Source organism: Trematomus bernacchii, unplaced genomic scaffold, assembly GCF_902827165.1.
Source record: "Trematomus bernacchii unplaced genomic scaffold, fTreBer1.1, whole genome shotgun sequence".
NCBI lineage: Eukaryota > Metazoa > Chordata > Actinopteri > Perciformes > Nototheniidae > Trematomus > Trematomus bernacchii.
The window spans coordinates 13,748,608-13,773,540 of record NW_022988050.1 but is presented as its reverse complement, the minus strand read 5'-3'; the positions used below and the strand labels follow the sequence as shown (position 1 = coordinate 13,773,540).

At 39.8% G+C, this 24,933-nt stretch overlaps 1 protein-coding gene across 2 annotated transcripts in view; it reads left to right on the top strand.

The window, feature by feature from the left end:
• thrab (thyroid hormone receptor alpha b) overlaps positions 1 to 24,933 on the top strand; it is a 149,122-nt gene that overhangs the window by 5,512 nt on the left and 118,677 nt on the right. The window contains exon 2 of one of the 2 annotated variants that reach the window (XM_034119084.1): positions 14,590 to 14,672. The exons of the other annotated variant lie outside the window; for it this stretch is intronic. The gene's annotated coding sequence lies outside the window, so the exon portion shown is untranslated. The remainder of the gene's footprint in view (positions 1 to 14,589; positions 14,673 to 24,933) is intronic. 2 annotated transcript variants of the gene reach the window in all.

The window sequence follows — 24,933 nt, the reverse complement described above, 5'->3', positions numbered from 1 at the left end:
GCAGGCCATATGTATAAGACATGATATACATCTATTTAATTGTCTATTTGCACATGTATATTTACCAGACAGTAGGACACTAACCAATGACTATTTCATTGTCAATAACCTGTAGATTCTTCACCTCAATAATTGATTAGATGTTTAAAAACTTGCCCTAAGAATTTCTAAGAGCCTTATGTGACCTCTTCAAATTGGTCTTTTTCTCCAACCAAACAATCTAAAACCCCTAAATATTCAGTCACTATGGAATTAAACAGATGAAAGCAGGAAATGCTCATAATTGATATCCTTAATCCAGAATCGGTCCTTAATCATGTAGTATTCTTGTAATTGTTTCAGCTCTAAGGTACACTGTACATGATTGTATTTAAAGAACTGTGTCTTTATACTGTTAGTACACAACATTTTTTGATCACAGTTAACCACCACCCAAAGGTAAAAGAAAGCACAGTTGATGGCTTTAATGATAAGTCAATAGTGTTAACATGCATGTGATAATAGGAAAAAGAACAAATCTGTACAGTTCTTCCCATTGGAAATGTTCCATGCTTCGCCATACTATCTGTTGAGGTAATGAATAACTCTGAGCAAAGAGATGCTTATAAAGCCCCATAATTAAAAATGTGGCACAGACCCAAGTCCCGCTATGGCTACTTCACTCTTCCAAATGTGTACTGTATAGGTCAACATTTCATAACTTTAGTGGTACAAATCTGTGAGAATAGGCCTAGAATGACCTTTTTAAATGTCCAATCACAGTGATTTGAATGCTCTTTCCTTTCTGCTGTAGCAAAGAATACTTAAACGGGATTGATTTGACTTGGTAAACAGAGTTTAAAAAGATCTTAAACATCTCTAACAAAACCTCCACTGCTAGAATTCCACTTGAATACCCCTGAATAATGAGCTGGATAAATTGTTGGCTATGCAGAAGAAAGGCTGGAGATGTTTTGCTCCTAGTTTTGTAATCTGTCATGCCTGAGGAAATCTGGATGGACTTGTTCCAGTGCCTGATGGTTTGGCAAGATTCTACAAAACTGATGAAGGATTTTAGTCACGGACTTCTGGATCTTAAGTTATCAGAGCAACAAGCTGAGCTAGCTCGGTTATCCTGCTGCGATCTAATCAAGAATGGTTGTGATTGGTGGTTTGCTGTGCATGCAGAGCCTGCATGTCACGCACTCAAGTACCCCTGACATGAGAGCCGCGCAAGTTTTCCTTTTGTAGCAAGCAGCAAAATAATTGTAACATGACGTGTTTGAGTTCATTTGCCTACTTAATATCGCACGTCCTAAAAAGAAATCGCACGTCCTGCGATGTCAATATCGCGCATGCGCATAACGCGATTATCGTGCAGCCCTACTGTACGATGTCTTCCTTATTTAACTGCTTCTCACTATACAAACAAATATTTTGACAAACATTTTATTTGAAAATCATTTTAATGATCGGAAAATTATTTTATTCCTTCTGCCAAAACAGTCTGATTTTGTTTTCGAAAACTCTGTTCATAGCAACAGTCTATTATTCATGACAGCTTCTAAGGTAATAAGACCATGGAATACCTTCATTTACCGGAATTGATCAGAATTGAGTACTATGTCAACACTCTATCCATTGGTTTAAGCTTACTATTTCAAAAGTGTATCTATTGGATTTAGCTAATTAATGCAACTGTGTATTATTAGTTTTCGCTATTTCTACTGCTATTCCACAATTTCAGCTATTTCAACTGTTAACCCATTAGTTCCAACTTTTTTACCTCATTTATCAATGAGCTTTAATCAACTTTTTCAACTTCCTGGCTAGCTTGCCAACATATTTACATCGACTCTATGATTTTGACACCCTCCTAATCGCAACATTGCTTAGGTGACTCAATATTCTTAAAAAAAGATGTATCAAATGAGTTATCAGAAATACATCTTAGCATAACAATATCTATAACAACAATAGTATACGAATATGAGATAATCAGATATAGTTGAGTCTGGTAATCTTTTTTATATTATTAGGTATTGGAAAAAAAGTTTTTCATTAAGTTAAGCCGTTTTGCCTTGAAGGTTTTTAATGTCAATGTTATGGCAGGTCACTTGACAGCGTGCTAGCAGTTATTCCTCAGCTCTCTTATTAAATACAGCACTGCTTCCTCCTTGGAAGAATGCTCTAGATTTGGGTCACATGTCTGGTTTTCACAGTGGTCGATTCGCAACCTCGTCTGACTGGGACAACACGTCTGTATTATGTGTGTGAAATATTCCCCTGGCTTGAGTATTAGACTTGGGTTTATGTTATGACTGTCTGTGAGGTGAACAATCACTTCAGAGTTTAGTCGGGCTTTCTTTGAAGTGCGACTGACAGTGACAGATTCTCCACTGGGCCGCTCTGTTATTGCCCACCTAGCACTTTTTCTGTTTGAGGAAACTTTTCTGTGTCTGACATCATATCCAAACCTTTCTGAGGCTCGACTTTCCTTTCACTGATTATTTTGAGTGGACACTTGTTGAGCCAGTTCAGTGCAAGTAACCACACACTGTCCTTTGCTGTGAATGTGTGAACGTCAGAGAAAAGTATGGCATTCGCTGTGCGATCAAATATTGTAGGCAGAAATTGTATGGCATTATATTACAGTTGCAGGTGAGTACAGAGGGGCATTTTGTCAACAGGAAATACAGGAAAGTGAGTCACCTTTTTAATGTCTGGATGACAACATCGATGCCAGAAGCTGCCATCATTTGTCCCCTTGTCTTTGTTATCATCTCAAGTTCCTGCATGGTTACGCCCACTTGTTCTCTTGTATTTCAGACTGCGTAATCTGTGTTTTATGAAAGGTGATTAATGGATGATCTCAAAAACTGTTTAATTAGGGATGATCATTGTGATAAAGGTTTAGGCTTTCAGCGTAATGCAACCGCTGTCCTTGAGGCTTAATGGTCGGCTCTTGTCAGATGCAGCAACAACACCATCACCAGCAGCACTTTAGAGGCTATGGTTCACCTTCATGATGACGCTAAGAAGCTGGACCTTTTTAAATCCAAAGCCACGCTGCAGGCTTTACTTGCTCGCTGCCATATGGATTTAACCTTTCAAACATGTTATTACAAAACGCTATGCAGCCATGTTAAACTAAATACTAAATGATTTAGGGTTTTATAAAGGATTGTTGAAAAAAATCATGTACTTCATTTACAAATGTTAAATGGTTATTCTTTTCTTACAAGGCATCGTAAAAGTCTTACTTGGAGTGATATTTGAGTGTATTGAGGCTATGATTCACTTAAGGGTGTGCACTGGATTATTGAAAGAGAGATTTGCTCAGTTTAGCAAATAATCAAACAAAAGATGCGCTGGCAGTCTGCCCTTAAAAACACATCTAACATAATGAAATCTTCATCAAGGACGCTGCTGCATAAGGACATAACGCTGCTAATGAGCACTCTGAAATAAGTTAGCCTTCAGAAACATGTCTGCATTGGGAGCAATGCGAGGCATGTAAACAATTATTAACACATCACTACAAGAAGTCCCTGCTCCTACATGCAACCTAGATACTGTTGTAAAATTGGAATGCATCATTATCCTGGGATTCGCTGCAGTTTACCTGAGCCAGGATGTGTGTTTCATCTCTACCTGCTAGTGTGTCAGGGGAAGCAGAACCACACACTGGGAGGTCCAGAATGCCAACTTAATGCCAAGTGCCCATGAGGCTGTATGTGTGCGTTTGTGTTTGTGAAAAAGAGATACTTGCTGATCTGGCAGGCGTTCACATTCTTCCTTTTAGTTTTCTCAACTGCAGCCTATCAAAAAACGTTGGCAGGCAGCAGCGTGGTTAAAATTGATCCCGTTTTTTTACTGGTGTTGGAAGTTACTTGCCCTTCTTTTAAACACTGGCACTAGCTGTGTTATGTGTTCATCCTAATGTATGTGTGTGGGGGTTTGTGCAGGGCTGCCTGTGTGAGCACTGTATCTCTGCAGTGTCGCCATGTGTTCAGTGTAGAGGACAAGCTCGTGTTTCCTCCAACATAGCTGGCCCGGATGGCAGGAAACTCAATAGGCAAAGTGTGAGGCAATCACTCTGTGATTAGCAGACACTACGGCCCCGCTGTAACTTTGGACCCAAAAGTTCAGGGAAGTCGCATGCAAGCTTTACACAATCGCCAATAATACAAGCATGCATTTACAAACACTTTCACACCAGCGGCATCACACACATTCATGTTCACGGACACAAGCAGGCGGCTATTCTTAGTTAAGATGTTATCCCTCAGGCTGGTACAGATCACTAGCTTGTGAAAAACACATTAGGTGCTCTGTGTTTGCACCATACTGTATGTATGGATATACACAAAGGCACTTACAGTTCATATTTCACCCAGCTTAATCTATGTTTGTACAGCTCTGTCTAAACTGTCTGGAGTGAGCGTTTAATGCTGAACTGTTTGACGTTTTTCAAGGCGAGATGTCACTGAGGAGAGTAGTAGCTGCCAACAGTTCTGTCTATCTGCAACAACTTCCTGTGTCAAAACAATTGTTGGTCAAGTTTGTCATCAATTACAAACAACAACAAAAAATTATTATTTTGACTTTGACATGTGTGTTGATACAACATAGACCTGATTTTACTGCTAATGTTGTAATTTAAAATATATTTTACTTGCATCCTGCAACATTATAGTATAAAACATATTTTCCATGTGGTCGTCTGCCGGTAACAAAGTACATAAACACAGACAGAAAGCAAAACTGAAAGCAAACCGTACATCAACACACAACACCCCACATGACATTCATTAAGGTTTTCTTTTACATAATACTATGTACTGATCCAAATCCTTAATAAAGCTGACAAAGCTACCCCACATTTCAGTGAAATTTCACTCCAAATCTTTTAGCTTGGCTAACATTAGCTCTTGTCAGGCTGAACATTTGCTAAATGTATTTTTCCACTTCCTAAGTATGATTCTGGCTGCATTAAGAAAGCCTGTGAGAGCTATAGAGAACCTGGCAGAAGGGAATGTATCCTGTTGACAATAGCAACATATGACAGCCTCAAAAGACCATAAAACAAACCCTTTGTTAGACGCCATTTTACATAGGTGTGAAAAGGAACAGTCAAAATAATGAAATTTGCATACGGAGCAGTCATAGTAGATTAAGCTGGATGCCGTCCCAGGGTCAGTATAGTCGCCGACCTCTGAGAAGAGGCTCCAAAAGCTGCTTGTGTTCCTGAAGACGTGTCCGTGACCCGTGTCCAGGTTGGACGGGCTCCAGCTGGTCTCCTTACTTTCACATCTGCAGTCCTCCTCTGTGCCAAGCCAGGCAGCACTGACCATGCTGACCTTCTATTTGTGTCTGTGTGTGGGAGAGAGAGAGGGAGGTATAAACAGATTAGAGCGAGGAACTAGAATAAAGAGAGATGGATCAAGGATCAGGGTTTTGACTGTGAGTTAATGTATTCTGTGTGGGCCTGTTTGTGTGTGTGGCTGTCATGTGAAGTACATCCTTTACGGTCCAATGCTTCCCCTTGTTGTTCCTATATATGTGTGGTTGTGTGTGTTACTGTTACGAGTGTGTTGGCAGAGCCTTATCTGACACTGGGGATTAGCTGACCGAAGCCGACCCTTGGCCTCCCGCGACCCTGTGCCTGCCGGAGTCCTTTCCCTTGTTTTTCCACAGATTGTCACTTGAGCATGTCTGCTCTGCTACTGTAAACCAGCCTGTGCAAGTAGATTAATGTACATTAACCCACATGGATTACTTTCTTTAAATACACACATTTTCCTTTTAATCATTTCCCTTAGCATAAATTGAGATTTTACAATAATTTCCAAGCTTCCAATTGGCCGTTAGTTTCCTTTGGTATGTCATTCTGTATGATAAAAGTTCACCCTTTTTACATCTTGTCTATGGGCAACAGCAGGTGAGGTCGGGTAAAAAAAGGTGTTACCGGGTTACATAACCTCCTCCGTCTGTGTCATGGATCTAGAGAGAGCTGCTGGTCTGTGTGTCTGTTTGACTGAGGGTGGGGGTGAGCCGCACACATAGCAGAGATGTCAGTGCACAGGATGAAGCATGCACTCTGGCTGCATTCACACAGATTTAGTAAATGTAGCGCTTTCCCACAAAGGTCGTTTTGGAGTTGTAGGTGTTTTTATTTGTGCTTTAGAAAGTTACTGCTGTGAAGGGATATCAAAATAAGGTTTTATCCCTTTAATTCACTGCTTTACGCTTCTACCTCTATCCATTTACCCTCTAGCTTAGTTGACCACAGCTGCTCTCTTTCTCTCTCTTTTTCTGGAGAGGAGGGAAACCTTTAGATGGCGTGTTTTGCAAACAGCAACTAACTAATCCCGCATGCTTCTACATTTATAATCCTTACATTTTTTATGTAATTGAACCCTAGTTTTGATTTTCACATTTATTCAGCAATTGGCATTCAATGTTCATAATATTGTAAATGTACCCCCAAGTAACAGCACTCATTGTTCATGGCGCCATTCCGCATGTAATCCAGCATTACTGTAATGTGATCTCATTTAGATCAACCACACTGAGCCGCATTAAGTTACTGCTGATCTAAACTGAACATTTCCTACAAAAACAAAAGCGTCCAACTAGCATCACAAGAGGTGGCTTTTATTGTGAAGCATTCTCAGAATTCTAGTAAAACAGCACCATGTGTATCGCCAAAGCTTACAGGACCTAAATAAATTAGATAGATAGATAGATAGATCGTACTTTATTGATCCCAAATTGGGAAATTGTTTTTGTTACAGCAGCATAAAAGGCATTTTACAATAAAACAAAATATACAAGAATAGAAATAAAATAAAATAAAATATAAAATATAAAATATACATGTCAAAATACAAAATAGAAAATATACATACAGATATTATATAAATAAATTAAAGGTTTATATTAAATGTATGCATTTGTAGTTGGCCACAACCCTGAAACAATGGATGCCAATGGAATGCAGTTTGTGCTGCTCAAAACATTGAGAAATTATATTCAAATTAACATTTTGCTGTGCACCATATGCTCAAATTCAGAGAGCCATAGATTACCAGGTACCACTTTACAATAAGACTACCCTTATAAAGGGTTTATGAATAGTTTGTAATTCATTTATTAATTAGGTTGTGAACACTTTATAAATCATTAATAAGCTTTTATAAGATATGAGATAAACAGGGCAACTGTGACCGGTTGCTTGCCAAATAGTGAGCCCACATGTATCTGTACTGCTAAGCCTTACATTGGCTACTTAGCTTACTTCATCATCAGCCAGCATCCTTGGTATCTGTTGCTCACCGAGTTGATTCTCGCTAAGTAGCCAATATAAGGCTTAGTCAAAATAGTGCCAAATAGTGAGCCTGTGTTGATGTATGAAAACTATGTTAGAACTGGTTTATAAATGGTTCTTAATGATTAATAAAGTGTTTACAACCTAATTCATAACCTAATTATAAACCCTTTATGAATCCTTTTTAGTCTTATTGTAAAGTGGTACCGATTACCATATCATGTGAAAATGTTAACATGCACCAAGGGTACCAGGGGAAATGTGCCCTCATTATTGCATGTAATTACACATAAGTTGCCCTATCATCATGGCTAAATGTGTCTCAATTGAAATCTTTATAAATCTAATATGCATATATATTTTGTCTTAGCATCTACAGCTGTGAACTGATGTTATTATTAGAAATGAGCACCAGTGTATTTCCAGTGAGTGAATAATTGTTTATTGAACTGTCTCTGTTGGAGCACAGGCCTCTCTTTATGCATACTGCTGTACCCATAGAGAACATGTGTCTGACACACACACACACACACACACACACACACACACACTCACACTCACACTCACACTCACACACACACAGAGAATCTTAAATCGTTGCCGTTGAGGCAACTCAGCTCTCCAGTTATTGCCGTTCTGAACTGGAGATGAGGATGGGCATGTTAGTATTTGTGTATTGTGTTTCAGGCACAGCATTTCATAGAAATCCACAGCTCACTGCAGCTCCAATGAATCTGAGCTGGAGAGCTCCTTTACTGTAGATTAGAGGAAGGAAGGAAATTAAAGAGAAAGGAGGAGAGAGCGAGAGCAGAAAATGGGTCAGACATCTGAGAGCCAGGCAGTGCTTTAGCTGCGATGGGTGTCAAGACATTATCCAATTGCACCTGTTTTTCTTTTGCTCTTTCTTACTTTTTTACTTGTGCATTTGTTATTTTTCTCTCCCCCCATTTGCCCTGGCCAAGAAAAAGTGCAAAGAGAGGAGAGCGTTATTATGCTTGGCATGTCTGCAGAGGACGGGCTTTAATTTGGACACGGCCCAGCCGATCAATCTCCACATTGGCTCGGTTACGGTTACGTACACACACACACACACACACACACACACACACACACACACACACACACACACACACACACACACACACACACACACACACACACACACACACACACACACACACACACACACACACACACACACACACACACACACACACACACACACACACACACACACACACACACACACACACACACACACACACACACCGTCCGTCCGTCCACATGTAACAGCTAAGCTTTTAAACTATGCAAACCAGCAGGTTGCTCTAAAAGTAAAGCACACTGGATTAATCATGTGTGGAAATAACTTATGCTATACACACAGCCGTGGAGGAACAATAAATGTGTTTATACTTGGAGTTTATTCTCTATAAGGCAGTCAGCGTAGGAGCTCCTGCTGAACGCCTGAAATGGAAACGCAGAGTCCCGCAGAGCGCCCCTCTGACATGAGTGATGTTAATGTGTCGGGGGAGATGGTGCGCTGATTTGGAAAGGAGCTCTCTCACACACAGATGAACACACATGTACTTTACACTGAAGTAACTCAGGGTGATTTGCCTAATATGCTAATCCATCGGCGTGATTCACTGGGTGGTTTGTGTCAGTGAGCCTGCAACCCCCCCTTTTATAGGAAAGTCCAAACTGTGGGCATGGCAGCAGCCTTCAGAAACAGACTGCATCCAGAGCCCGTTCAGCGGTGACCCCCCCACAGCAAAAACATCATTTAATAAGGGAACAAGTCATAGGATTGTTGTGAATTGATACTTTGTTTAAAGACTAGGGAAGTGTTTCCCCTATATACAAATAGCGGCGGATTGTTTGTGTATTTGTAGTATTTGTGTTACTGTATGTTCAATAAAGGTGTATTTTGCTAAATCTTGAGACATTGCCACTGTATGTACTAGGCCTCAAGAGCCTTTCTTGTGCTGGCAGACACACAGAAACATATTGGCGGGGCGCACTTCGCACGCGCACAGAATTCCACGCGCTCCACGCTCACATTTTGCGTGCCTTAGCACCGCTGCTATGACTCCATCCTATAGGGGAAACACTGTAGGGCTTATATTTTTCAATTCAGCCATTAATTATTCTGTCTGTAAATGTTAGAAAATAGTAAAAATTGCCTGTTGCAATATTCCTCAGCGCAGTGTGACAGATCAACTGTTTTGTTTGTCTGACCAGTATTCCATAACCCAAAGTATTAATCTTTGCAGTGAATATAAACAACATACTTACATAGAGAAGGTGAAACTAACCTTTTTAGGTGCCTTTTTGTTTCAAAATGAACAATAATAATAGTTGATGATCCATTTCTCTGTGTTAACTGAATAGAATGATTTGACTAAATGCTAAACAAGAAAAACATGTAAAAACATGCTGTAACCGAACTAAAGGTGTGACAGATAACAACAAAAACACTTTGAAAAGCACAGATTTCTCAACACATGGCCCCCTGTCATTGTAAAATAGAAGAGCTTGATGTTGTTTATAAAACTAAGCCTTGGACAAACAGCTCTGTCCCAAACGTCACATTTGTCTAAAACGATTAAGGACGGTTGCACTCAAGTGTTTGTAGATGCTGTCATCCTTCAAGAGATATATCTTTTTTATTTTGGAGATTAAGCTTCACAGTCTGCCTACAAAATTGTGATAAGCAGGACTGGCATACCGATAAGTTAGACACATCGGAGTAAGATAGAAGGAAAATAGTTGATTAAGTATAAATGAGCTTTGCTTGCAAACATAGAGGGTGAAGTTATCTTATTCTTGGCTTGATTGAATAAGCAGGTATTTACTGAAAATATGCGGTCTCTCACTGTCAAGTCTCTCACTGTCAAGTGGATGATTTCAGAACAGACGAGGCTTATATAAATACCGCATCGGCCTGAATATGAGACAACTTTTCTTATTAAGACTGATTGAAAATAAGACACACATTAATATGACAGGTTGAAGAAATTCTGCAGTAAAACGAAGTCCCTGTGACCTAAGATTTTCATCGTCATAACTACACTGTCGCTATGTTCGTATGACCAATAAAAGCCTTGAACCTTGAGGTGTTTACAAACTCTCATCTTCGTCATCTTGTCCTTAAATTTGTTTCTCGTTTAAAATGAAACATGGTTCTGCCAATAGACCATAAATCTCACCTTTTTTCGCAGCCTCTTCAAGAATGTTTTGAACGATGCTAGTAATAAGCATTCCTTTGTTCTATTTTTCAGTCACTGCTCTGTCTTAAAAAGTCTACGGAAAGATTTTCTGTCAGTGCTGTGTTTTTAAGACTGTCCTTTAGGGCTTGTCATCTTGTAAGTGGACATTTTGTGACATTGTTATTGTTTGCTGCTGGACTAATGATTATGTCCCCTGTCAATTGTTCTGTCCTGTATAGGTTTGTAAATGCTTTCTCTTACTTTGAAAATCAAAATGTTCTGCTAGTGGATGGCATGGAAAGCTTATAAGCTTATAAACCATAATACTTAAGTCTCTTTAATAGAATAGTTTGAAATCTTTCTAGATTTCCTTGTTTCTAAAAGGGAAAATCATTCAAAGATAAAGATTATTTCAGTTTCTTTGTGTTGATTATAGGGCTGGAGGTATGGTTTCCTAGCTTAGCATAAAGGCTCTCCCCAGGAAAAGCAGTTTGCCTTGGTCTGTCCAAAGTTCAAGATATGCATACCAGTACCCTAAAGCTTACTGAATGAAACGTACTACTGTATGTTGTTTGTTTAATTCTAACATTTCAGTTTCTCTCTGCCCAGGAACTGCAGGTAGAAAATCGCTATTACAATTAATGCAATATCTATTACAAGGCATCCCTTCTCTCTGTTTGAGGTTGTTATTGTACATGAAAAATTGAAGAAAATATTCAATTAAACAAGACAAAGGTATGCAGATTAAACAACCAAAAACATGCAATAACTTGCAAGCTTCAGTTCTTATCATTTTCATGTTTTTATTGAAATGGTTCTGCTTGCTTCCAGTCTTTGTGCTAAACTAAGCTAACAATGTCCTAACTCTAGATATGTACTCAACACATGAACATTAGATTTATATAAATGGTATGATCCATCTCTTGGAAAGTAAGCAATCAACTTGTTTTGAAAAATGTCAAGCTATTCTTTCAGAAAAGGTTCTGTATATTTAGTTGTTTGTAGTCCTAAGGCAGCTAGGCCAGCAAGTTTCTACTGTCTCTCCGCAGACACATTGCTAATGTTGTTGTTTTTCTTCCATAAAGGAGTGGACCAAAAGCAAATAAGTGTGCTTCCCAAATGTCAAGCTTTTAATTTAACTAACTTACCATTTAAAACAATTTGCAGTAAACAATCATCGTACTAATAGACAGGGGAACATAGTAATCCATTACATACCCAGGATAAAAGTCCATGTTTCCCCTTTTCATGTTCAGAATGTGGTCATGTTCATGGTTTAAATCAAGGAACTACACATATTCATTCTTCTTTGTGGCTTCCTGCGTGTCACTAAAGCATGTCACAAGACTACAGCTCATGTGTAATTATGTTATGTTGTAGACAAAATATCCCAGTCTCCTTTTTATTAGCTACAAGAGTGGAAGGACTATCCGAGTATCCATCAGTCTTTTTTGTTTGTTTCATCTGTTTATCTGAAAGTCACCTTGTCACAGGGACTTTCAGTCAATAATTGGGTTTGCAATAGAGTGGTGCAGTGATGACGTATTTCATTTGGCTGACCTGAAAGTTAGCATCGCAAGGGGTCCCACGCCATAAAGCAATGTGATTCTTCAATGTGATTTTGTAATATTGCAGAAAACGTGATCTGTGGTCAACACACTTTTATATTTGTGGCACGTTTTGCTCAGCAGGAAAACTTTTAGCAGGATTTTAACCCTAAAGTTGACGTGTAAATGTATTGCCTGAAGTAAATGGCTAAAGTATTGCTATAAACAATCTACAAAGGTTGTATGACCATGCGTCAACACCGCTAAGCTAAAGGTGGACTTGTGTTTGGTCTGAGCCACTTGTAAGCAACCACTGTCTGTCTGTCGCTCTGACATGTAAAAGCTTCAGACATTCAATAACGTGAAGCTCTTGTACACTCTCTAACAAAAAAACTCATTCAAATCAGCATTGACTTTAAGATGAGCAAGGGATAAAATGCTAACTTATTTCAGGCTTCCCTCCACAACTCAATACTAAGCCTTGTGGCTCAATATGAAGACGCATTTCAGAAGTTGCTTTACGGTTGGCTTATAAACAGTTTTGAGTCATTGCCGTACGTCCTCTACGGACAGTACTAGCTTGTATCTCTCTCTGTGGGTAATATAGAATATATTCTGTATATGAGCTTGAGTGCTGTCAGGTTTAACCCTGACTCCAGGCAGCTGGCCCTCTTATCTGTCCCGCCTGTGCCGATGCATATTTATCTCTCCCCGCGGGGCTGAGAGCTGGCTTAGCATATGGATTAGCCGGAGAATCAGATTCATTCACTGCCTTCCAAAATGTGAGGCAGCATATATTTTAGACATGATCATGGTTAAGCGGTTACTTTTGATATACAGTATTTGCAGTATTTCAATATTTAAACACGTTATTTGCCCTAAAAAAAAGGCTGCGCCTAGGAACAGCTTCTCTGTATCGACTTGTGATTTGTGAGACAGCAACAGTTTAGTCAAATCTGATATAAAATAAACACTGTCAAGTCTGTGCCTTCTGTTGATAATGCCGCCAAAAAAGCAGCTACGTTTTGTGCATCCAAGAATAATAATAATGTATTATCTTCTTAATGCGAGATAGGAGTGGCGCTGTGTGTGCCGCCTGCCAAGTCAGGTGGAAAGGTGAGAATGTCGCAGTGCTACTTGGCTGAATGTCATCAGATAGTAATTCAACCTGGGAAAATGTATCTTGTGTGCCAAACACACACACCATAATGATGACGTTATTGTGTTTGATTCAATTGTTTCTCAATCAGAGCTGAAACAAATTAAATTCTTGAATGACAGGAGGTTAATGTTTTAGGCTTGCCTTAGCACGACGAAAGCATTTAGTTGTGGTTTTGACATATTTTCTTTAACTATGCCAATAGGTGTTCTTTCCTTCACCACAATACCGTACATATCTAGATATTTAGTCACGAAGAGATTATTTCGTAATGATGTGATGTCAGATGTGATCTGGTCATTATCAGCATGAGTGAATATTGAAATGTTTGTACGTGTTGTTTGTGTTTGTTGCTGTTTATTTGACTGTGTTCAAATATTTGCGTCTGAAAACAGATGTGAAGCCTTATTGAATTTGCATCTGCGAGTGGCTTTATTTAAAACAAATGCAAATAGGCAGTTTAGATCCTGTTCAGGATGAGATGATTGAATATGATGCGCAATGTAATCTAATTTACTTCAATAGTCATACATCAAGGCCAGACTAAAGTTGTTATGCAGTTTTCTGCCCAGGTATGTCAAGCATGTGCACTCTTCCTCAGGAACAGTCTACTTAACAGTCTGTTCAGTTCTGATCCCTCTCACATTCACAAAGTGCATTGCTCATCTTAACCTTGAAGTTGCGTATTGAGGTGTGACTTCTAATTATTCACATTGGCTGCCAGGATTATGACATCTTGGGTTCAAGTACAGGTGTTCAACCTGGCTGGTTGCTAATAACGCCTGAAGCCTTCCTTTTAATGAAGAAAAAACACAGGTGTTAATAATAAACCTTGTAGCAGGAAGAGTAAAGTAGCCAGAGAGGATTAATACCTGTACCATTAACAGCAGAACATCTATTTCCATCAATGAATTCCTGTACTGTGCTCTCCTGGCCTTTTTAAAAGTCCAGTAAGGTTCCTACTATAAACTCCCTTTGATTCCTTTTGGCCAGCCTAAGCCTTAAGTTAGACACTTCATTTGGCTAAAGGATTAGACTACTAAGCCTTTTAGTGGTAAGCTGGTCACATGAAAATCTAACATTGGTTTGCATATACAAGAAACCCTTGCACCTCCTTCGGGGATTTTCCTCTGGTGAACTCTGAGACTCCTCCCATGTCATCCCTGACTTGGCAGTGCATGCATGCATCAGTGGCCATGTGGATCTCCTTGTGCAGAGCTGTGGCTATCTGTAGGATTTGGCTAGCAGGATCTATCTGTAAGCCTTTTCACTCCCGAGAGCATTTGGCCCGGTGGATGTTTGTCTTTTGTTGGCAAAGATGTCGAGGAATCACAGATTGTCTCTTTGATCTGATTACAGAGTTCCCTGAGAGCTACGTTTGGATGAAAGCTGGGATGAAATGTAAAGAAACAACAGCAGAGTAAAGACGACTGACCACCAAGGTAAGACATGTTTTCACAAGCTTTGAGCACACCTCTGGAGGTTGACATGTTTGCCACCAAGTCACTCAATATTCCTGTTTCAGCACATTCTTCATTAACTGTGAACCTACATCAATCGAATCTGTGAGTGCATGTCACGTTGATACCTAGTTCGTGTCGCAGAGTCAAAGGACTGGAGGGGAGGTGGGGCTGGTTTTATTTTTCCATGCTGGAAAACAGTGTCTCATTACCACAGGTGCAGATATCAGATCCTGTATGTATAGTACATCTGAGCTGTACAGCACATATGTTCAGCTCACTCACATGTTGATCAGTATCCCCTGCTTTTTGCCTGTAGATTGGAAAATGATCCAACCCAATAACCACAAGGCTTCAGCTCTCCATTCTGAGAGCTTTTCCTCGTCTTCACTAGGGCTGTACCCGAATATCCGTTAGTTGGGGTACTATTCAGGTTTCGTTATTCGGATATTCGTTTGTTTTGTTTTTTTCCCGTTACTTTTTCAAATGTAATTGATTGAAATCTCCAATATCAACGTAAGAGCTTGTGCCTCTTCGGGGGGTGCTAACACTTTCTCCGTCTTTATATGTAGATATCACTTTTCTCCGTTAATCTCCGTCACGTTGTTTCCATAGCAACAACAACTTCCTGTCAACAGCGCTAACTCTTGCAGGTCTCCCTTGAAAAAGAGATCTATGATCTCAATGGGACCATCTGGTTAAATAAAGGTTTGAAATGAAATGAACTCTCCTTCAAAATAAAAGCATGTCCATACAAAATAGGAAGCCAAGCCAAATTACACTTAAGACATACAACTGCAATGAAAGTAACAAACACAATGCAATATCCTTTTCAATTTCAAAGAACACAAGTTGGGTTATTTACATTAACAAATAACTATAAAACAACAATACTGTAGAATAACAAAATGAATGCCGTGAATAAAACCGAAATACACGTGTTGAAGCGGTTCCCTGCTGATTACTAATTAGCATTTCACAATCTTTGCATTTTGTCATAGCCAGTGATTCTGAGTTGCAATCACATACCCTTTTGGAAAATCTAACACAACCCACTTTGAATATTCTCTAGAATAACAATATGTATGTTGTCTTGTCTGAGCCCTCCGTCACGTCTGTGCCCTCCGTCACCTCTGTGCAGCAGGGATAAACATCTATGCATCTAAGGAATCACTCGGGCTGACAAGGCAGTAAATGGACACACTGGAATTAGCCGGGTGCTGCAACAGATTATTTGGAGACAGTTTTTCTTTCCATCTGCTGGCTGTGGGCCAGTGTGGCGCTGCACAGTTCACAGACCCCAGGCTGCAGCAGTCAGCACTCCTCCTGAAGAACTTTACCCTGCACAGTGATGAACTTGCACTTTTCCTCTCCGGCATGGCCACAGTCTGGAGGCTAGCATGCCGTTCCACAGTGACATCTCACACCTCTGTTTGACAGCAGTGCTTATGCTGACTTATGATCCTCTTCATGTTGCAATTTCATGACTTTTATCTGCACTCAAGGCCCCACGCTGAATAGGCAGATGTGCAGCAGTAACTGTTAAGGTGGGGTTTCTCGATACTTAACTCAATTCAGTAAAAGTCAAATGTGTGTGAATGTAACTCAAGCATTGAAGTGAGATCTGTAGTCACCTTTTCTTATCTTGGAAGGCAGTTGCAGTTTTTTGTGGCACTTTTGTCTCATTAATATTAACAATCTGCACCTCAAAATTGAGATGAAAAGGCATTTGAAATGATGATCAAATATATATCAGATGCAATGACATAACAGCTGACACATTAAAGAAAAGGAATAGCCTACTCACTTTTGCTTACCTTCTTTTAATGAAGACGTGTTACAAATGTGAACAGTCTGGATTCAGAAGCTGATAAGCCTAAGTTATTGAAATATGAATACAAAATGTACTGGGAAATCCTGACAACAGACACTTGTGTTCCACAATCAACACAAGTTGTTTGTTGGCCTTTATAAAACACAAAAGCACTTCTAATGTTAGATATTAGTGAGTGGGGCTTTGTTGTTTTTGGCCTAATGTATACACTGGCTTGCAGAGTTTCATTCTGGCATGTGGCAACATGTTACTTAGGGCTACACACATGAGTGTATACATAAAGAATGACTGTGCAGGTTGTTCTTGGACATTTAGCATGGCTGTTTTTTGGTGTCACCCAATGTAGTACATCCTACAGGAAGTTAGATCAACTTGTTTGAGGCTCAGGTTCGCACCACATGTAAGTGGGACTCTCTGAGGTTTGCACATCGGTTGATCTGCAACTACTCATAACACTCTTCTCTGTGCAGATATGTTTCCATAGTAACATAACTTGATTAGCTGATATAGCTGCCATTTGTAGTCAAAGTGACAGTAATCAAACGTTACAATTGAATGTTTTGCACATAAAACAACAAAATCCAAAACAGGACCTCACTCCAGTTATAGTACACTCACTTTTCTGATGTGCAGTGTGGGGCAACTTCCCATCAGCAATTAGCCGGCCTATTTGAGAGGCTAGTACATGAATCAAAACAAAGTGGTTTCTGTCAGTCTGGCTTCTGTCAAACTGATGAGAGGTGAGCATGGCCGCTGCACCGGCACACACACGCCGCCCCCCTGCTTCTCAAGTGGCACAGAGAACAAGCTGAGCCACTCCCTTCCCATCTGTCATGCCCATCAGGGGAATCACTGCCTCGCTCTGACACACACAGACAAACACACACACACACCCCACCTGGACACACATTCACAGACGTAAATACAAACAAGCACACACATTCATCAAACGGACAAATATGTACAAACATACACATGCACACAAGCAAATACAAACACAGAGTCTAAAATCATTTGAATTCATACAAAGATAATCTCTGAGCTCTGCTGACATTTATCTCCAACCAGGGAGCAGCGGGGGGTGCGTAAAGCAGTTCGGGCAAACAGAGTGGGCTGGAGCCAGAGGTCAAATTACTTTTATTCTCTGACAGTTTGACTCACCACCTGGTTGGGTAATCCCAGCGCACGCTTTTGGACTGCTCCCGCACTAAACCCCAATTTCAATTTAGGTGAATTGAATTTCTCAAATGGCCATCCGAGCCCTGCCTGCTGGGGACTAACCGGAAGAAGTACGCTTTATGAACGTTAATGCTGTGCAGAAGACCGACACAGTGACATTTAAAAGTGAAAGCATTACAGTCAGACGGATGTGAGCGCAAGCTGTCTCTATATTAATGCTCGGCCCCTCCTCTTTTAGTGGCATTTGAATAAGCGTTCATTCTTGGTGATCAATAACCTAACTTAATAACTTGCCTTGAGGCTCTCTGATGTCTAGACAGAATATCGTTTTGTTTTTTACTAATCCAGGGATTCATTCAGAAAGACAATTACAAAGCATGCTGCTAAATGACATTTCCAGGAACAGAGGAAACAATAACGGAGTAATGTCTCAAGCTAATACCAATTTGAATGAGTTTGTCTACAGTACGTGAGGTTGTGTTAATACTGTGATTGGTGGCTTCACCTGCGTCTTAGATCAACTGGGACGTGGTGTAGAGTTCTGTACGGCTTTCTGCTATATGCTAATATTGTTTTGTAGCATAAACACACTGAAGCTGTTATATTAGGTTGCCACGTAGTAGAGATAGAGGGGGCGGTGTTTTATGAAACTGTGCGGTTTCTTGGACAGTTCTCTCATTCAATGAAAGGAAGTGGTTTTGCCTCCGCTCGCTGAAAATGTTCCTCTTTTGTAGCTTTCTGTCAATACTCCGCAGTTTCATTCATTCTGACGTGTTCTTCTCTATCAAACCCGAGCTTTCTGGGTTGTTAAGTAGGCTCAAGTGGAAAAGTACAAACCACTGGCATCAGTAAGTCAACAGTGTTTGTGTTAATATTGGTTAGGGCCGTCGAATACCGATCTACTGTAAATGAGCTTTCAACTTTGATCATCTCATTTTAAAAGCAGTGTCACGCTCCTACCAGTATGTTTTTAGCCTCATGGCCCCCTGCTTACAGCTGGCATTTTGCAGATGAACAAACTCAAGCTATTTGACACAAATGATTTCTGCCATCTAGGTTCCTTTTTTTGTTTTTAGTAGTCTGCAGTATTTTCTTAATGAACTAGTGAAAAACGTTGTTGTCATAAGATTTTAAATAGATTATTAAAACGATTCCATTTGGGATTGGTTTGTTACAATCCCAAAAAACATGATAAATATATCACATTTATTGCCATGTAGCCTATCATATGAAATAAACAATTAATAATAACGTCTTCACGTGCTAATAAAAAAAAAAGGACCTTAAAAATCAATTGGAATGGTCGATTTGTAAAATAGTCATGGTAACGATTGCCTACCTTTCCGAGCTGTGTTTTAATTGAACTGGAGCTGATGGTGCTGCAGAGTGAGAGGCTGAAGCCAAATACTTTATCGTTTCCAAAGACTCAAGGTGTTGTGCCTTCAGGAGATGCTTAGCTGTTCTGTTAATTGCTTTTTTTTTTAAATCACGTTTGGCTGGTTTTCAGTTATAGAGCCCTCAGGATTTTAAATATCCATTAACCACACCAAACCCTTTGGAAAAGGTTTTATTAGTTCAATTAAAATACAAAAATAAAGATTCAATTAACAGAATCTTTTAAATGAAGCATTTGGTTAAAACTAAATGGACATATTTCATCGCTTGGCATTTCATTTGCGTGTCTGTTCTGAAATGTCTTGTTAATATCGACGGCACGACACACCAACAGAGATATACAGTATCTGTTCTCAGTTAGATAATATCAGCAATGTCGATGTATCCGTCCGGCCTTAAAACTCCACACAGGAACCTTTAGGCCAGTTTAAAAGACAAATGTGTTCAACCTTCAAACAAGCCAGAAATCTAAAATTCATGCCTGAGTCACAGTACTCACAACGAGTTACTTGAGTTTAAAGTATATGTCATGCTGTGAGATACTTGCGACATTCAGACTGTCCTATGAAAATGTCAAGGCGAGTTTGACACGTCAATTACAGCGTTTAGTGTGATGACAGCTGAAAAGTTTGCACGAAAGATTGAAAAAACCCGAAGCAATTTGCAGTGTGAGTGTCCGAACCCTCCGACTGCTCTGTAACCTGTGATCACAGCTCAGCGATATGAAACATGTCCAGGTTCCACATCAGCCCCTATGCTGGCCGCTGCCACAGCTCCTGTCACACATCCAACTGGATATCAGGGTGTGAAACAGATATGATTGTATCAAATGCTCTCTAGTTTCTGATTAACAATGAATGACTTCTTGTTGCAAACCAGACTGGACACATTGTTCTAAGTTACCCATTTTCACTGGGAGCTCCTGTTTCCTGACACAGCAGTGACAGCTAGTCCGACGGGAACATTTTCCAGGTTCTGTAGACAAAATACCTTTTTTCCCCCCTAGCTGTACACATTGAATCGAGATAGCAGGATGTTTATATGGATCCTTATCTTTGGTCGTTATTGTAAATGAAAGATGCTACCTGGTCCTGGCGTTAGCAGCTGCAGAGCTCTAAACCTTTGATGGCAGTAACACGTTCCCGAGGTCTAAGGGGATCGAATAACGCTCCAATTTGTTATTGCAGGGCATGATGGGGCATCTGATATAGATGGTAATGAAACATTTTAATTGAAGCCGCTGTGTTCAGGACCTCGCTGGTAATCACATCATGGTAAAGTGTCACGGCCGGCGCCTGCAGTGAACATTAAGGTGACTGTCAAGGTCATGCATTTAGATTATTCCCATCTACACCTCTGTGTGACTATCTGTGGAAAGACGTGTGAGTTTAAGGGCTTGTTTTGCAATCCTTTTGTATATTTATATGTATTGCTTTTGTGCTCTGACAGCATTTAAAGTGTACATCAGTATGATATTAATATGGTGAGTTAGTGTTGGTATAAGGATATACATTTTTTTTATAAGAGATTATATGATTTACCTCGGGCTTATAGCAATTGGATGGGCAGTTTTCTGATGTTTCATAGATCCGGCAATGTATTGAAAGATAATGTACAGCTGTTATATAAGCTTGGAATAATTGTTATTTACTGCACTATATTATAATGTGTCCAATCTAACTGCTTGACTGCTAATCTTTTATAAAAAATATATATATACTTTTTATTTCCAGACATTTTAAGGGCATTTTTCACAATTTTCTGTCCTTTCTTTAGACTTGAAAATCAAGAAATCAAAAGAAACAACAATTAACCCACAATCAAAATGACGGTTAATTCAAATTGTAATAAAAATCTAATCGATTTGTATTTAATATATAAAAATATCGTTATTGTTGTCCTTAAGCTGTTGTCATCTCTATGATTTTCAAGCGCAACCAGATAATCAGTCACTATTCATCATCAGGGGCGTAGTTTCAACAAGTACTTGACATCAAAATAGATCTTTTATCACTGCTCTCCAAAAACAACCCCTACGCGGTTATAATCTGATGCCCCTATCGGAAGGAAAACATGTTTTTTGTGTTGACCGTTACAAAAAAACATTCATATGAGGGTTCCCTGATGTGCAGTCAAGGATTGTGGGAAAGAAAGGCATAGATCATGGTAAACAAAAGCACCAAAAGGTATTGTTAGGCATTTTCAAATCAAATACTATGATAAACAAATCATCAATCAGGTGGAAACTCACTGTTTGATTACAGTCAATTTCTGACAGCTCATACTCTGCATGTCAGAATAAAAACAACACACATAAATGAATTAAACATACATTTTGATGTCCTCTATCCACAAACGTAATGATCATGATCAAGGGTAAAAGAAACTCTCGCTGACTTTAGGTGATGGACAGGATGTGAAACGCGGCTCCGCTGTCCCCGCCGGATGCTTTGTTGTTATATTTGAACAAAGTTTTTGGTGAGGACATTCTGTCTTTGTTCTGTGTGTAATTACCATAAATACAGAAGGACTGATGCGGGCTAGTGCTTTCATCTAACCGTCACCAAATATCTTTAACGTCAATTCTGACACCTCTTTGTCTTGGCTATTAAACATTCATTTGCGGATGAAAAGAATCAATAAATAACAATTCAATGCAAAACAAGCAAGGCATTGAACTCAAGTTTCAGGATATCCTAAACTGCTGATAACCGTGCATACAGTGAGTTGCTTCATGTGGAGCGTCTTGTGAGCGAGCCTGATGAATCCCCCCTTCTATCTGCTAGATTGAATGCTTAATGCATACGTGAGGACGGAGAGCAGTTCTGGGTATACTTGTCATGTAGAAGTTCCTACAGTTATAAGGGGCCACATTCTTGCATTACATGTCCCTCTTGGTGTCTCCTCCCCCTGCTTAATCTTTCCCCAAGGCGCTTTAAGTTGAGGCGCAGAACAGGTGCAGCAGGGAGTGATATGAACACAAGTTCCCGCGCAGACAGTTGGCCCCGCCACATTATATATGTCATATACAGTCCAGTCTACCACTGCACTGCATTCACATGGAAAGGGAACACAGGTTCAAAGTACTCGCTAACTTCTTTTCTTGCCTGTGCCCTGCAGTGTTAATTTTGGCAGCTGTTTTTGATTTAGTCTTAGTCTTAGTCTTTAGACGAAAATGGTAATTAGTTTTAGTCACATTTTAGTCATTTCTATCATTCATAGTTTTAGTCTAGTTTTAGTCGACGAAAACTCAAAACGTGTTAGTCTAGTTTTAGTCGATGAAAAATTACATTTTAGTCAACTTTTAGTCAAAATGTTTTCTCTCTTTAAACCAATTCAGTTAGGCAAATACAGGTATCTGAAATTGGAATCAAGGTGACAGCATCAAGTGTTGAAATTCGTAAAGCAACATTTCACTCTCTTAACACTTTACTTGTGTAATATCTAGGGATGGGTATCGTTAAGGTTTTCTACGGTACTACTAGTCTTATCAATACTGCTTATCGATCCGGTACTTTAACGGTATTCTTGTATTTACTTTTTGTTATTTTTTAAAGGAAAAAACTAACAAATTGTTAACCGAATTAATTGCTTTATTTAAAATGTGAAATAAATTAAATATATATAATTATGTTAAAATATTGTACTGTACTTGAGTAAAATGTTGAGGTACTTGTACTTTACTGGAGTATTTAAATGTTTTGCTACTGTGTACTTCTACTCCACTACAGTTCATAGTTAAATGGTGTACTTCTACTCCACTACATGTATTTAATACCTTGAGTTACTTTACAGATGTGGATGAATGATGTGAAATATAATCAAGTGTTAAATCAGACTTTAGTAAATTCACAAGCTACCCTGCAGTATACAGATATATAATATATCATTCAAACTAGCTCCACCTTTACCAGCTTTGAGAACACTTTAATGATCAATCATTATAAAACATATCATATATATTATTCTGAAATGGAACAATCTGCACAATCACTACTTTTACTGTCGCTACTTTAAATATATTTTGATGATCATACTTTGACTTGAGGAACTCTTCCTACACTATGGTATTTTTTTACTTAGCTACAAGATCTGAGTACTTCTCCCACCTCTGCACACCTGATGTCGTAATTGGGGCAACAGAGCTACGAGTTAAGGAAGTCGAAAATTGTGCATTTCTCCGACTGAATATGACGCCTTTTGGCCGGCTGTTTGGACAGACTACTCTACTCGTGTCAACGCGCTAACGCGAACACATGGCAAACGAGCTTTGTCCACATCGAGTCTTGTAGAGTGTCTCTATACTCTCTGAACGCTCCGTCCCCGGCAGATCTCTGCCGCTGCAGCGTGTCTGTTAGGCCCCGCCCCCCGCACACAGAGAGGAGATCGCTCTTCTGGAGTGAAGAGAGCGGAAATAATGATATTACAAGTTAGAAATGTAAGATGCATTTTGACAGACAAGACGGGCAATTGGGGGGAAATATGCTGCATTTTGAATGTCCGATAGTCCACCATTAACACCTTAGTCCCGTCTCGTCTCGTCAACGAAAACTAAATATACATTTCGTCAAATTTTCGTTATCAAGAATCTATTTTTAGCTCGTTATCGTCTCGTCTTAGACATGTAAAAAAGGTCGTTGACGAACATTTTTCGTCATAGTTTTCGTTGACGAAATTAACACTGGTGCCCTGGCTCTGTTTGCTCAGTCTCACCCTATCAGGGCTCAGCTGTTTGGGATTATGGATACAGGTACCATGTATGGCTCACTAAGTCACAGGGTCTTTCACCCTCTCGCTGAGGACAGGCGAACTGAGCGTCTGCCGGTTTACAAGTTTAATGAGTGAAACATCAGCGCAGATAAGTGGCTCTGTACAGTACGGCCTATCTTGGTCGGAGGTAAAGTAGGACACGCTCTGAGAGAGGGCATGTTAGAACATGCTTGCTCATGCGGTACTATACTGGGTGTTTATGACTGCATATGGTCAGGTATATGTATCTGCGCTGAGTAGGATCTGATAGTGTGCACCCTGGCAGAGCGATAATCTCAACCCATAGCTGTGGGTGCAAAGGGTCGGTGTTCATTTCAAAGCTCTCTCTCTGGCCCAAGAAAGGTTCTCTTTGTGGCTGTAGGCACCTCTCTGAGATGCCAAACAAAAGCCCTTTTTTCTGTATCCAGCATGTTTAGTTTTGATGTCCAAATTGCTGTAAACAAGGCTACAAAGCTCTGGATACAGTGCACATAATGAAGAACAGACTGCTATTCCTAGAGGCACAAAGACACAGAAAAGAAGAGAATAAACACAATGAACAGAAACATTTGAGACGGACAAGAGGGCGGACATGAAGGGAGAGTGGTGGGCAGCATTTACCAGTTAGAGAAGAGCATTCCAGCACTTTTGTTGTCGGGCCACAACTATTCCAGTCCTCCTACTCCTTCGCCACACAATTGAAGTGAACTTTAGAGGACTCCAATAAAGGTGGAGAGGAGGCGAGCGCATGAAAGCGCCCGGGGTTAGGAACGCTGGCCGGCTGCAGACAGTGGACACTCTTTTACTGTAGCTCTCCACGTGGTCCCAACTGTTAGTTCCACTATGACACTTAGTGCAGTCTGGTTTGAGTTTTATGCACCCATGTGGAAGATTCTCTGGGAGGAGTGGGTTCAATCTCTTTACATATGCACCATAAAGGCAAGACCCTACAGGCCTACATTCATATTTGTTTTGCTTTCATAACATGTTGGTGTTAAGGCTATAGAAATTCACCAAAAGTCTGTATTAGATAATGCCTCTTCTGTCAAATTAAACACACATTCAGAAAGGTTGTTTTCTCAAAAT